The 13421-nt window shown below is 40.6% G+C and overlaps 1 long non-coding RNA gene across 1 annotated transcript; it reads left to right on the top strand.

Annotated features, from left to right (window-relative positions):
* The first annotated feature begins 11667 nt into the window (after positions 1-11667).
* LOC125126889 (uncharacterized) lies at positions 11668-12854 on the top strand. The gene is made up of 2 exons (XR_007134823.1): positions 11668-12083; positions 12664-12854. It is a non-coding gene; the product is annotated as an uncharacterized LOC125126889 (long non-coding RNA).
* Positions 12855-13421: the final 567 nt, after the last annotated feature.

Raw genomic sequence — 13421 nt, 5'->3', positions numbered from 1 at the left:
GTTTCCAGTCTGTGGAGCTTCCCACCCAGGAGGTATGGGGTTGTTTATATCATGAAATCGCCCCTCCTACCTCTTGATGTGTCCTCCTCTTTTTCTTTTGGAGGAGGATATCTTTTTTAAGGTTTCCGGTCCATTTGGGTGAAGAGCGCTCAGTCTTTAGTTGTGAATTTTGTTGTTTTTAGGAGAGAAGTTGAGCTCCAGTCCTTCTATTCAAGCCATCTTAATCCTGTCTCCCAAACATCATTATTCCATTGTTAAAAAGTGCATGAAGATGGCCCCTTTTGCCTCCACAGGTACCCAGTCAAGGATTATCAAACAGTTGGAGATGGCCTTTGATCCTTATGGTCCATTGCATTTTTGGAGAATTAACATAAGTGAAAGAACTGTAACAAATATATCTCCATCAGTCAGATACACGATCCCCTTGGTATTCTTTCACACTTGTTTTTTTTTTAGTGTATCTAAATTCTCCCTTAACAAAACAAACCCATCTGTAGTGACATAAGCCTCAGTGATGTATTAAAAGCAGGACATAAAAGGTGGTTTCCAGCGCTTTCAGTGCTTTGTTAGGACAATTGGAAACTATGCTATTTGGGAAGTTGAACATTGTGTTTCCTCCCTCTGACTTTTGGGGTAAACATCTTGTAATTCTTAAACTAGCCCTCAGATGGGGAGGTGGCGACCAGGATAGCCTGTGTTAGGATGACGGAAACAGAAAACTGGCCTGTTTGGTGATGGGATAAAGTCACACAGGAATTGTGACCATTTTGAGCAACAGGAATTCTGTTTTCACCTGGAGCTCTGAGCAGGAAGTCATGGTGCCTTTTTAAAATGATGACATATTTCAAACATAGAAAAGTGCAGAAAATAATATAACAGGAGCCCATTTACCCACAGGGTCGCCATGAACACACGTCTTTGTGTGAAGGGGAAAAAGACTTGCTTTCTTTCAGCCAGAAGCAAACGGCAGCAGGGGACGAGGTTTGGCATGCTGTGCTCCGTTTTGGCCACTGTGAATAAGCTCCTCCTAAACAGCCATGGCTGGAGGGAAGCTCGGCTAAAATTAATCAGAAGTTAACAGGTTGCCATGTTTGCTTCAGAATTTGTTTTTAGTGCCCAAACCTAAGAACTGTGGCCTCTGTCTGACCATAATTACCTCCCTGCTTCCTCGTCCCCACAGGTAGCTGCTATCCTCAGATTTGCTGTGTGTCACTTCCATAAAATAATACTTCTCTTGGACACTGTTTCTGTTTACACAAATAATCTTACTCCGCATTTTTTTTTTTGCCACACTATAACCACTTTCTTCGTTGACACTACCTATTATGAAATTCATTGAGAGAGAGAGAAGCAAAATGACTAATAATAATGGTAGCATGTATTTATAGCAGTGAGAATAATAAGAATAGTTAATGGTTACATATTTCCTATCTGCTGGGTGCCATTCCAAGCCTTTTATGCATAGTAGTGCCTGTAGCTCGGCCTTTCTGGTGACTTGAAGACTCTATCTTAGGTAAGCGTGTATATGTGTGTCTCTAGGTATGTGCATGTGTGTGTGTTTAACTCAATGCCCTCTGAGTACTGTTTTAATCAAAGAATGCATGTTATTTCATCACTTCAGAAAAATCTTCAGCCTCTAGCTCTTCAAATCTTGCTTCCCCATCATTCTTTCTTTCCATGGTAGTAGATGAACATTTGATCTTCTTATTCTGGTAGTAGATGAACATTTGATCTTCTTATTCCATCCTGACTTAGGGACCATTTCTGTCTCCCAGGTCCTGTCATCCCTTGTTTAATTCTGGAAACGTTAATCAAATAGATTTCTCATTGCACTAATTCCTTATTCCGATGAGTCTAATCTGTTTCATCTGCCCCATGCATTTTTAATTTTGAGAACAATGCTTCCATTTCCAGAAGTTCTATTCTTCTCTCTGACCAATCGGTTTTTTGTTTCAAAATGTCTTTTTTTTTTTTTTTCCTGTCTTTCTTTTTCTTACTGTGTTGATTTCTTCATTTTGTCTTTAGGTTTTTTTTAACTTGTGTCCTTAGGTTTTAATGATCCTCATGGTGTGTCTGCCTCATTCTGCTTGGGACAGACAGTTTCCTCATGCACTTTGTAATTTTTGATTATGAACTCAAATTAAGAGGGCCTCCTCCCCGCCACTCCTGTGAGTCCTGTGGAAAATCCTATGTGGTCTGTGTTGTTGAAGTGTCTGCAGAGCCTTTCATATTTTTTTCTGCCTGGTGACTCAGGTAGGATAAATTTAGAGTCCAAACTCATGTGAACTGCTGGCAGAGACAGATAAGCTTTCCTGCTGGCTTTTAGGGCAGAGGGAAGATTTATTTCCTTATTCACTTTTCACTGATGGCATAAAATCTGGGGGCATTAGTAGTGGTTTTATTTGCAACTTCTGACTTAGTTGGACCCAGGATCTCATCTCTGGGCTTCGTATGAGTGTCAGCACAAGATCTTGTGTTTCTGAACTTAGCAAACCCACCAAGGTCAGCTGCACCATGCAGTCACATGTTGCAACGTCTAGTTTTCAAGTCCTTATTAATGTAAGGAGTCAAAGATGATTTTTATTCTTCTGGGTTTTTTTTTTAAGTTTTTAGTGAAGAAATGATTCTTATTCTTTCTACTTTTTTTTCTTTTGCATCATATGGCATCTTATTGAAACTGGGATTCGTAAAAACAGGTTTAAAATCTCTGTATTGCCTTAGCACACTAAAAAAAATGCAGTTACAAAAAAATGCAGCTGTCAAGGAGAATTTGTCCAGGTGACACTCAGGTTAGCGACAGAACTGCAGCATTACATGGCTATTTTCCATGTTAACAAGCAAAACAGGCAGCCAGGATTAGGGAGGGTCAATCTGAGTAAGAAAATCTCCACAGAAATACCTTAGGTGGTAGAATTGTTATCTTGAGCAGAATTATAGACAAATACTAGGAGCATTTGAGATGAGTAAAACGTCACTAAAGAGCAAAGCAGAATACTCTAGAAATAAGATCAAGGAGCTAGACATTACAAGCAACTTAGGCAAGAGGCTTCTAGGCCATGGAAAAATGGCTTCTCTTGGCCATATTGGATAACGAGCCCCACCTGTACCCAACATTGCTGTTTTGAAGTCTGTGCCCCTCGCCCCCAAAACCCATTCTCTACAGACTCCGGACTCCATTCTTCACAAAGATTTTTGGTTTATTTACAAAATTATAAATAAGAAAAAGACTCCCCTGTTATTCTTAAAAAGGGAGTCTAGATCAGTGAGCCCCTGACCAACCAAGATCATTTAGACTCTGCTTCTTAGAGCTGAACAAATCAGTTAAGAAATCCACTTACTGAATACTTTCCTTAAAAAGAGGGTATATTATTTTTCTATTGCAGCTGCAACAAATTACCACAAACAGTGCCTTAAAACAATGCTAATGTATTAACCTACCATTTTGCAGGTCAGAAGGGCAACACCAGATTCCCAGGCTGAAATTAAGGTGTTTTAGAGCTGCGTTCCTTTCTGGAGCTCCAGAGGAGAATCCATTTTCTGGCTTATCGAGGTTGCTGGCAGATTTCAGTTCCTTACTGAAAGCCAAGTGTTGTTCCCAACACGTCTAGAATCACAGGCCTCAGCTCATGGCCCCCTTCCTCTACCTGTAAAGTTAGTAGTAATGGGAGCCTGGGTCTCTCTCCCTTCGCATCTCTCCTGTCTCCTTCTCTGGTGTGACCGCCCTCTGCCTGGCTCTTCTGCCTTCTTTTCCACTTAAAGCACCCATGTGAATAGATTGGGCCCCCCCCCCCGGGTATGCAGGGGACCTTCCCTCTTGTAAAATAATCTTCATTCCATTTAGCAAATTCCTTTTATCATGTTACGCATCATAGCCAAAGGTTTCACGGATGAGGATATGGGCACTGGGGCATGGGGTGGAGGTGGGGGTTCATTGTTCTGGCTACCACAGTGGCACAATCTGGTGAGAAGACATGTTATAAAGCATGACATCAATTGTACTAGCAATTTGTCAAGAGACAGAAAATCCAACTTTTAAACTCTTTGTTTCTAACTGTTCACCTGGGAGCCAGGGATGTGCTTCCTATAATTAAACACATTCTAATGATACATATATAGAAATGTCTGCATATCACATTCTGGGAGGGTAAGAAACAAGGAGGTAAAAATGAAGAATAGCAAGGAATCTACAAGTGAAAGGAAAACGTGGTAGGCTGATCACATTGCTGCTCAGGGCTGCCTCTGAACAGTACAATTCTTTCAAGTGAAGGAAGACTGACTTATGGATCGAATAAGGTCATTCCATGGAAGAGAGTAGCGAGGGGAAAGGAGAGAGACAGTGAAAGTACCAACAGGAAGACTGAATTTCTGGATGTGGTTGATTCCAAGGCAGATTTCAACCCTACCTTTCCATGGAATGGTTGAATGGATCAATTTATTCTATCCATGTACTATCTATCTATCTACCTATCCATCTATCTGTCTGTTCATCCAGCCAGCCAGCCAGCCACCTTTGTACTTAGGTATTTATCTAGCCATCATCTATCCACTCATCCATCCATCTATGTATTGATCTGTCTATCATCTATCCAACCATCCACTCATTCACCTGTCTTCTGTCATTCATGTTTGGTTTGGTATGGGTTGTTTGAACATAGGAGATTCTGACTAATAGGTCATTAAGTTGAACCCTTGTATTTTACACGTAGAGAAGCTGGACTTCAGGGAGGAAAAAGGATTTAAGCCTGATTTATGATATTTTCTGAGAGCTACCATGTGCTGCCTGACTATCTCCATCTCTGCCTGGGCATTAACCATGCTCCCCCCCCAACATTTTAATCTTACTTTCCCATGTTGACTGAACGTCCCATGGGAGGAAAAATCATTGCAAAGAGGCTGTTTTCCTTCTAGGGATTTTTGTTTCTGAATGTTAAATGTCAAAGTGTTATTTGCTTCTAAAATAAGAGACAAGGAAGGTTCTGCACAGTGACAGGCCAGCGGGGCCACTTTAATGGGCAGAGTGGCACACACAGGTCCCCAGCGGGTGAAAAGAATTCAGCATAAGAAAGATGGGCTTGGGAGAGTTGTCACATTACTCTGCTGATCACTAGCTGCGTGATCTTGGGTGAACTATTTAAATTCTCATATTTTCAATATCCACATAAGGAGAAGAGGAATAATAATAAAATTTATTTTGCAAAGTTATCATGGCGACTTTATATATTATGTATAACATATAGTTTCTACATGTAAAAATGGAATAAATGGGAATTGTTATTGAAATTCCACATGAAAGGAATATTTGGGACCCCTTCAGAGGAAGGATATCTTTACTAATTAAGAGATGATATTAAAATCTTCTCTTGGAAATGAGGACATAGAATCTGGCTATATTATCTCACCTACTGCCTGAGCATTGAAATCATATTCATTTTTCAAAAGGAAGATACTGGAAATACATGGAGAATCTTTGAAGGCACCTGCTGGTTTCATATCTTTTTACTACTTAATTTGCAAGCACTCTGGAGACTTTCTCAACTTCTATAAAATCGAGTTTACAGAGTTCCCGTCGTGGCGCAGTGGTTAACGAATCTGACTAGGAACCATGAGGTTGTGGGTTCAGTCCCTGCCCTTGCTCAGTGGGTTAACGATCCGGCGTTGCCGTGAGCTGTGGTGTAGGTTGCAGATGCGGCTCGGATCCCGCGTTGCTGTGGCTCTGGCATAGGCCGGTGGCTACAGCTCCGATTCAACCCCTAGCCTGGGAACCTCCATATGCTGCGGGAGCGGCCCAAGAAATAGCAAAAAGACAAAAAAAAAATAATAAAATAAAATAAAATAAAATAAAATAAAATCGAGTTTACTCACTCTGCATCACCTGATTTACTGTTTTGTTAGGATTGAGGTTGGATCTCATCCTTATACCATTCAATTGGAAACATCAAACCATTGAAAGATACTAAAGAGTAACATGATACATCACTTTTTTCTTTTCAGGGCTACACCTGCGGCATATGGAAGTTCTTGGTCTAGGGGTCAAATCGAAGCTCCACTTGCCGGCCTAGGCCATTGCCATAGCCACAGCGACACCAGATCCAAGCCGCCTCTGTGACCTACACCACAGTTTGTGGCAATTCTGGATCCTTAACCCATTGAGTGAGGCTAGGGATCAAACCCACATCCTCACGGAGACTGTGTCCGTCAGGTCCTTAACCTGCTGAGCCACAACGGGAACTCTGATACCTTACTTTTGAAGCCAGCCTTTTCCTCTGCAGTGAACAATTTTTGGAGGTACCACATAATTAATAATCACGTATATGACGTCCAGGAAAATAATTTTAAAAGTAGAAAAAGCCGTGACCCACTTGCCAGAGGACATTGTAAACCAGCCACAAGGGAAGTATTTTCTTGGATTCTCCTCTGATCAGGTAATTTAGATTCAGAATCCCTGGTCTGGAATGACGATTGCCTTCATGGACGGATCACAACACCCTCTATACTCCTCGAGACTTTCGTAAACTCTATCCCTCTCAGAAATGCACGATGTATAAAGTGACAATAGATGCATTAAAAAATTTCTTTTCCTCAGGCCATCACTTCCTAACTTTTAACACCCTCCAGAAAAAGAGTTTCACTGACTACTCCTTGGGAAAGTCTAGGCTAGAGAGGTGTCATCTGTCTAAGCATATTTTAGAGTTAAAAGTGGAAGAATCCTATTAACCACATTCTGTTAGAAATATAAACCACATGGAGGGTAAAATGAAGTCCACTTCAGCAAAGCAAAGAACATATTTATTTTGAGATTATGGGAATAGACATAAACTCAAAACCTGACAAGTTGTGGGCTAATGACCCTGGGTGTATTTTTGCAAATTATATCACCGTCACAGAAATAGGCCTAAATGAGGGAGCACTATTACGATTCAGTGAAAAGCTAGAATAACAGGCCATCATTGAGGTAGAGTAATGGTATTACTTGAACGCCTTGGTAATCACAGGGCGAATAACAGCAACATTGGGGAAACATCTTTTTTTTCCCCCTGAAGCTAACGATAATAAAATATAATAAACTGAATATTGGGGAAATTGGAGCAGAATACAGCACTTACATTGCTAAGGGCTCTGCAAATTTGCTCAACTGGGTCGGGAAGCAGGAGACCAGGACATCGAGAGCAATGAAAACGCACATTACACTTTACCCACTATGTGCAGATACAGAACCTTAAGAAAATAGTCAAAGAAAAGTGGTAGACGAAGATGTTTCTTGCATTGAGAACTGGTTTGAGTCCACAGTCTTTTACTTGACCACCTGAAAATGTAGTTCTTCACTTCTATTTCTGGAAATATTTGCCGGATGGCAAACATTGAGGGAGTCAGGGAAGAGTTAACTATGAAATCTTCAGTTTCGAAGTTATAGAGTGATTATATGAAATCATGAAAACTGTTTTCCAAACATGGAAGAGCTAAATATTGATGCAGAAAAAGGCATTTCCGTTTTGATTATAAGTTGAAGGAAAAGACAGAAATTTGGGAAAAGGAAATGTGTCACAGCTGGGGGTTTGAAGATTTATTTATTTAAAGTTTTATCTGAGTTCCTTGGTGGCTCAGCAGGTTAATGATCCAGCTGTGGCTTGGGTTTGATCCCTGGCCTGGGAACTTCCTCATGCCACAGGTGTGACCAAATAATAATAACAATAAAGTTTTATTTAATAGTCTCTGTTAGCATTTTTATAGAAAATTCTAAAACTAAAGTACAACTATGTATAAATTTAACTATATAATTGATTAGCTACATATTTATTGGTGTATACCTATTCTGAGTTCTTAAAATCTGGAGTTCCCACTATGGTACAGTGGGTTAAGGATCCAGCATAGCCACAGCTGTGGTGTAGATCGAAGCTGTGGCTCAGATTCGATGCCTATCCTGGGAACGTCCATGTGCCGTGGGTGCAGCTAAAAAGAAAAAAAAATCCTGACACATGAATAGGACAAGCCACAGTTTGAAAGGGCATCATTCTCATGTGCTTATTTTCATAAATTCTTTATGCGCATATCTATATTTATTTCATTTTTGTAAGCAGTAGCCTATCTTTTTCGTTGTTCTTTTCTTTTGGGGGGGGGGCCCTCACCCATGGCACACAAAAATTCCTAGGCCAGGGATCAAACTGGCACCACAGCAGCACCTGAGGCCTTTGCAGTGAAAACACCAGATAATTAATCCGCCGTGCCATAAGGGAACTCCAAAGCCTATCTTTCCCTTAACCATTTCATTATCAGGGTCCTGAATTCATTTATCCGCCAGTGTTAATGAACTAGAACTTACTAAATGTCCGCTGTTACCAGGACAAAAGAAGAAAATAATAGCTACCATAAGAAAACTCAGGTCTATGTTATTTGATGCATGTTTTCACTGATAGGATGGGTAACGTGAACAATTTACTTCCATGGAAAGGATTCACAGTAAAAAATGGTATGATAAGTTTCTTGTTGGTGCGGTATGTCCCCTAAGCCACCACATGGGGTTTGGGGATAAGAACTGGACTGTGGACAGAAACCTTGGTTCTTAGGTTTACCTTTGCACCCACTATCAGCTTCCTTTCTTGTCTCCTGCATTCACCCTCCGATCCTTCCGTTCCTCAACCTTAGTGTCTCTCTGCCCTGTGTGAAGCAGGATGCTGCTTAGTGAAGTACGGGAGTGAAGGACCTCGTTCCTGTCTTCAAGAGCCTCCTATTCCCACAAGGGAGATGGGAAAGTTTAAAGGAAAAGCTCTGGCATAGCTGTGCCTATCGAGAGTTTGAAAAGTAGGCTTCAGTTTCCTTGAAAATCTGACAAGCACATCCAGTTGCTCCTGAGGAGGAACGAGAAGAAGTCTAGCTCGCATGCACCATTACTGGGCAAATACAATGAACACCCTGACAATCCTAAACCGTAGTTTACGAGGCTGTTCACAGTCGAACCTGACCTATTGGGACGATCTAAGGTCTTTTCAGCCTTAGCCTGCTCCTCCGGGAACTTTGAGCTGTTCACATTCTCTCCGCATGGCATGCTCCTCACGTCTCTGTGCCTGGCACGAGCTGTTTCCTCTGCCTGGGAACACTTTCCTCCCATTTCCAACATGAACCCCACCGCTTCTCCCTGCTCCGTCCTCCACCTGAGAAGCTGCAACCATGTTGCAGACCCAGTTCAAATCCTGCCATAACGCCTCCTCGGGCTCCTGATGTAGGCAGTGATTTCTTTCTCTCTGCATCCCTGGTGCTTTTTCCCCACTTCTAGCAAAGAACTTGTCAAAGCCATGTGTCCGCTCCGTCGCCATAAACTTCCCGAGGGTAGAGATCTTGACCTCCTCATTCCTTCCTCACCAGCACCTGGCAGCAGGGTGTCTTGGTCCGTGTGGTTACACAAACGAATGTACAGACCCAGACATAGAGAACAGGTCTGTGGCTGCCAAGGGGGAGGGAGGAGGGAATGGGATGGACTGGGAGATCGGGAATAGTAGACGCAAACTACACCCTTCAGAATGGAGACGCGATGATGTCCTACTGAACAGCTCATGGAACTCTATCCAGTCTCTTAGAGTAGACCACGACGGAAGATTAATATAAGAAAGGGAATGTATCTATATGCATGGCTGGGCCACTTTGCTGTACAGCAGAAATTGGCAGAACATTGTAAATCAACTCTGCTTTAGTAAAAATAAATATAGAAAAGAATACATGATTCAATGAAAAGAAAAAACCAAGAGAATGAATGAGCGATCGAATGAATGAGTCAGTAAATGATTGAAGAGGGACTGAGGAAATGAGGAGATGACGGAGAGCTGAATTATTGTCTATTTATTTAATAATGGATAAATGAATGCATTATTGAGTAAGGGAATCTGTAAATGGTGATTTATCTAAGAGAGCTCACTGCCATTTCCACATCAAAGAGATCATTTACTCCTTTCCTCATATGACTCCAGGGTTTTATTGGGCCCATACGCTTGTCTCTCTTACAGCCACTTCCCTCATTATCCTCCTGCAAATAGGGGTTTTGCCTAAAGGATTAGGAACATCTCACCTCTTAACGATTCTAGACAATCTGCGGTGGCAATACGGAACAAAGTTAGAGGTTTGCCAACACGTCACCAACCTTATTTTGTGACTAATTTGACAAATTAAACACAGCCCCTTGTAAAAAAGCTCATTTTTTGTTTTTTCAATTCGGCTCCCGGCTATTGGCAACAGAGAAGTGATTTTTATAATACATCTTAGCTCACAAATTATAGTCTCTCAGAGTAAACAAGTTTTAGCTGACTTTATAAAAGACATTGACTAAGAAGAAAATGATTTTTGTCTTTTTGATAAACTCTATGGAAATAAATACCGGATGGTAGTATTTTATTTGTATCAGTAAAAGCACGAACTTGTTAGCTTCCGAAATGGCATGGCATTGACATTATGGCCACAGGGGATTCAGTATCTCATCTTTGTGATACAAAACTGCATGCCGTTTTAATTGTGAAAATTGTACTGAAGGATAATTATTTGGCATTTAGAACACTTTTTTTTTTTTCCATGCAGCCAGGGGCTTCTAATGAGAATTGTCAAATAAACAGATCATTAGGTTAGGATTAAGGCTGTCAACACAGACAAACTACTAAATGAATGATGTTTGATGGAATGGTACCCATGTCTTTTGCAACAGTTAACAAATACTGAATTTGTAAGGTTGCACTGTGGCCTCATTTTTCATGTTACTGAGTAATAGGATGAGGCCTAAGTGGATATAAGGTTTACAGAATTGAAGACATTCGAGAAATTGCAAAAAAAAAAAAAGAAAAAAAAAACCTTCATAAAATGCTTTAACTTGGGAGGAGGTGAGCTCAGACATTATACTTTTAGTTTCCTTTTGTAAGAGTCACCTCTTTTAGCATCACTTAAAAGAACACAACGCATCTTTTAAAACTTTAACATGTATTTTTAAAAATCTGGAAAACAGAGGTAAATTATCCACTTTTGGATTACTCAAATCTAGCTAATGCTAGCATTTAGTGTTTTATTTTTCACATTTCTTTTCCAATGTATCAGTTTCACTTTAAATATATTTTCTTCCCTCTTATGTCAGTTTGTGTATTGATCCATTTGTTTAGCAAATGTATTTCTAAATAGTTTCATAGACTTCAGTTATTGTAATAACCCAAGGACTGTATCAATATATACTGAAATTTGGTCTTCACTTACTATGTTTCCAACATTAAGTTATTAAAAAATCACTGAATTGATTATTTAGTTGTATAAAGCTTTTTCCATATTTTGGATTATGTTCTTAGGATTAATCCCCAAAAGGGAACATCCAAGTCCAAATTTTGAGTACTTTAAAGCACTTGTTATATATTTTCAAACTCTATAGAAAGAAACTGGATATATTCTAAATACTGAAATACCTCTTTCTCCTCAAGAAGTCTTGTCTCTTACGTTTAATAATAGAAGCAAGAGTTCCCGTCATGGCTCAGCAGTTAATGAACTCAACTAGGATCCATGAAGACTTGGGTTTGATCTCTGGCCTCACTCCGTGCTTTAAGGATCCGGTGTTGCTGTGAGCTGGGGTGTAGGTTGCCAACATGGCTCAGATACTGCATTGCTGTGGCTGTGGTGAAGGCTGGCAGCTGCAGCTCCAATTTGATCCCTAGCCTGGGAACTTCCATATGCCATGGGTGCGGCGCTAAATGGATGTGGCGGGGGAGAAGAAGCAAATGCGATAAATTGCTAAAGACTTTTTTTTTCTGTGTTACTACTCTGTTCAAAGCAAAAGCTCTACTGTAGAAAAATCGTGACATGGCAATTTTGGACCACCTTTCCCCTAGAAGTGGTCACATTGAGGACGATATGGATCATTTTTTCTTTCCTTATCCTGCAGAGGATGGAACTGGTTCCAAAGAAAGGACTTCCCTGGAATGAGAGATCAACTAGGTGTGAAAAAGCATCCCAAAGCCTCTGGACTCACTGCCAATGCAATTAGCTGCTACGAAATTTGGGTAGGGAGTGTCGTGTTTCTGGAAGTGTCCAGAGGGAGCTTGGATGAGCAATTCTTGGAAAGATTTTTAAAGGTTAGTTGGTTAGTCCAACCAGATGTAATGTGAACTCATTCTTTGTTCAAAAATTGATTCTACAACATGCTGACACCACACTGCCAATCTTGTACAAAGCTCAAGTGACCAATTAAATAATTTGAAAACTAGTACATTTCCAAAGAGACCATCAACTGAATTTTAATTAATTAATTTCATCCTCATCCTCCATTAAGAATGAGTAAAATTAACAGCATAGTAGCTTGACTTTTTTGTTTTTTGTTTCTTTTGCTAGCTTGAGTTTAATTTAGTCCCTCCTTGGGTCTCTTTACTGTCTCATATGGAGCATGCAAATGAGTGAGATCGGAAGAGACAGCAGGTGCAGATGCAAACATCTGCATGAGCTGCATACAGGGTTAGGAATTGGGGTGCAAATGCAAAATAAGTTGGGAGCTCAAGGAAGTGTTCCTGAGACAAGGCGAGTTATCTAAGACCGTTCTAACAAAGTCACTCCTTGTTTATTAATCTGGGAAGTGAACCCCATTATCCCGTCACTTCCTTGGCCAACACACTGTCTCATTTTTTTTATTGACTCACCTTCTTATTCTGCCCCTCACAGCTTGCCCCAAGAACTTGCTGCCATACGAGAGACCCTCAAAGGACATTGGATATTTACCTTGAAGAAAAGAAAACTCTGCTGGGAGAGAGGGGTGGTTAAGAAACACTAACCCGTTTGATAATTTTGTGAGTACAGGGGAGCTGAGCTATTGCTGTGTATTCCTGTGGAGAAATAAATAGTAATAGAAATTACCGAAGCACATTTTAATGGAAAGGGCTAGCCAGACAGAGAATATTCCTCTGAAGAGGTAATGAGGTTGAAGTGACTATTGTAACTTTCTGGAAATGAACTAGATGTTGTGTAGTAAATAGGGGGAAGTAGGTCAATTCGATCCATTAGATTTTATAAAATTATATGATGCAGAAGCAAAGAGGGAGCTGTTGAATTTTCGCTGCTATTGTGGAAGGCTAGGACTGGACAACAATGATATGACCCACAATCACAGTAATTGTTCAGGTGGACTTTGTAAATGAGCTGAAATAATTCTTTTGAAAATAACTCTTCAAAGTGAGAAGATTTCTCCAATCCACATTTTCTAGTCTGCTTGGCTGTCCCCTCTGGGCTCAGTCAAAGAAACCCATGCAGTGGAAGTATGTTTAGCAATTGGGCCTGTTCCCAGGTTGCGAGACATTTAGCAAAAATCCAGAGTTATTATTAGATCTAAATGGAGGCTTTTGTCAAAAGGCCTCTTGAACTGTTAGGAAATCAGAGTGCAAATTGATAATGACACACAACACATCCCTGCCCTGGCAGCTCCC

The sequence above is a fragment of the Phacochoerus africanus genome, chromosome 5 (genome assembly GCF_016906955.1).
Source record: "Phacochoerus africanus isolate WHEZ1 chromosome 5, ROS_Pafr_v1, whole genome shotgun sequence".
In the NCBI taxonomy this organism is placed as follows: domain Eukaryota; kingdom Metazoa; phylum Chordata; class Mammalia; order Artiodactyla; family Suidae; genus Phacochoerus; species Phacochoerus africanus.
This window is presented reverse-complemented; position numbering and strand designations above follow the sequence as displayed.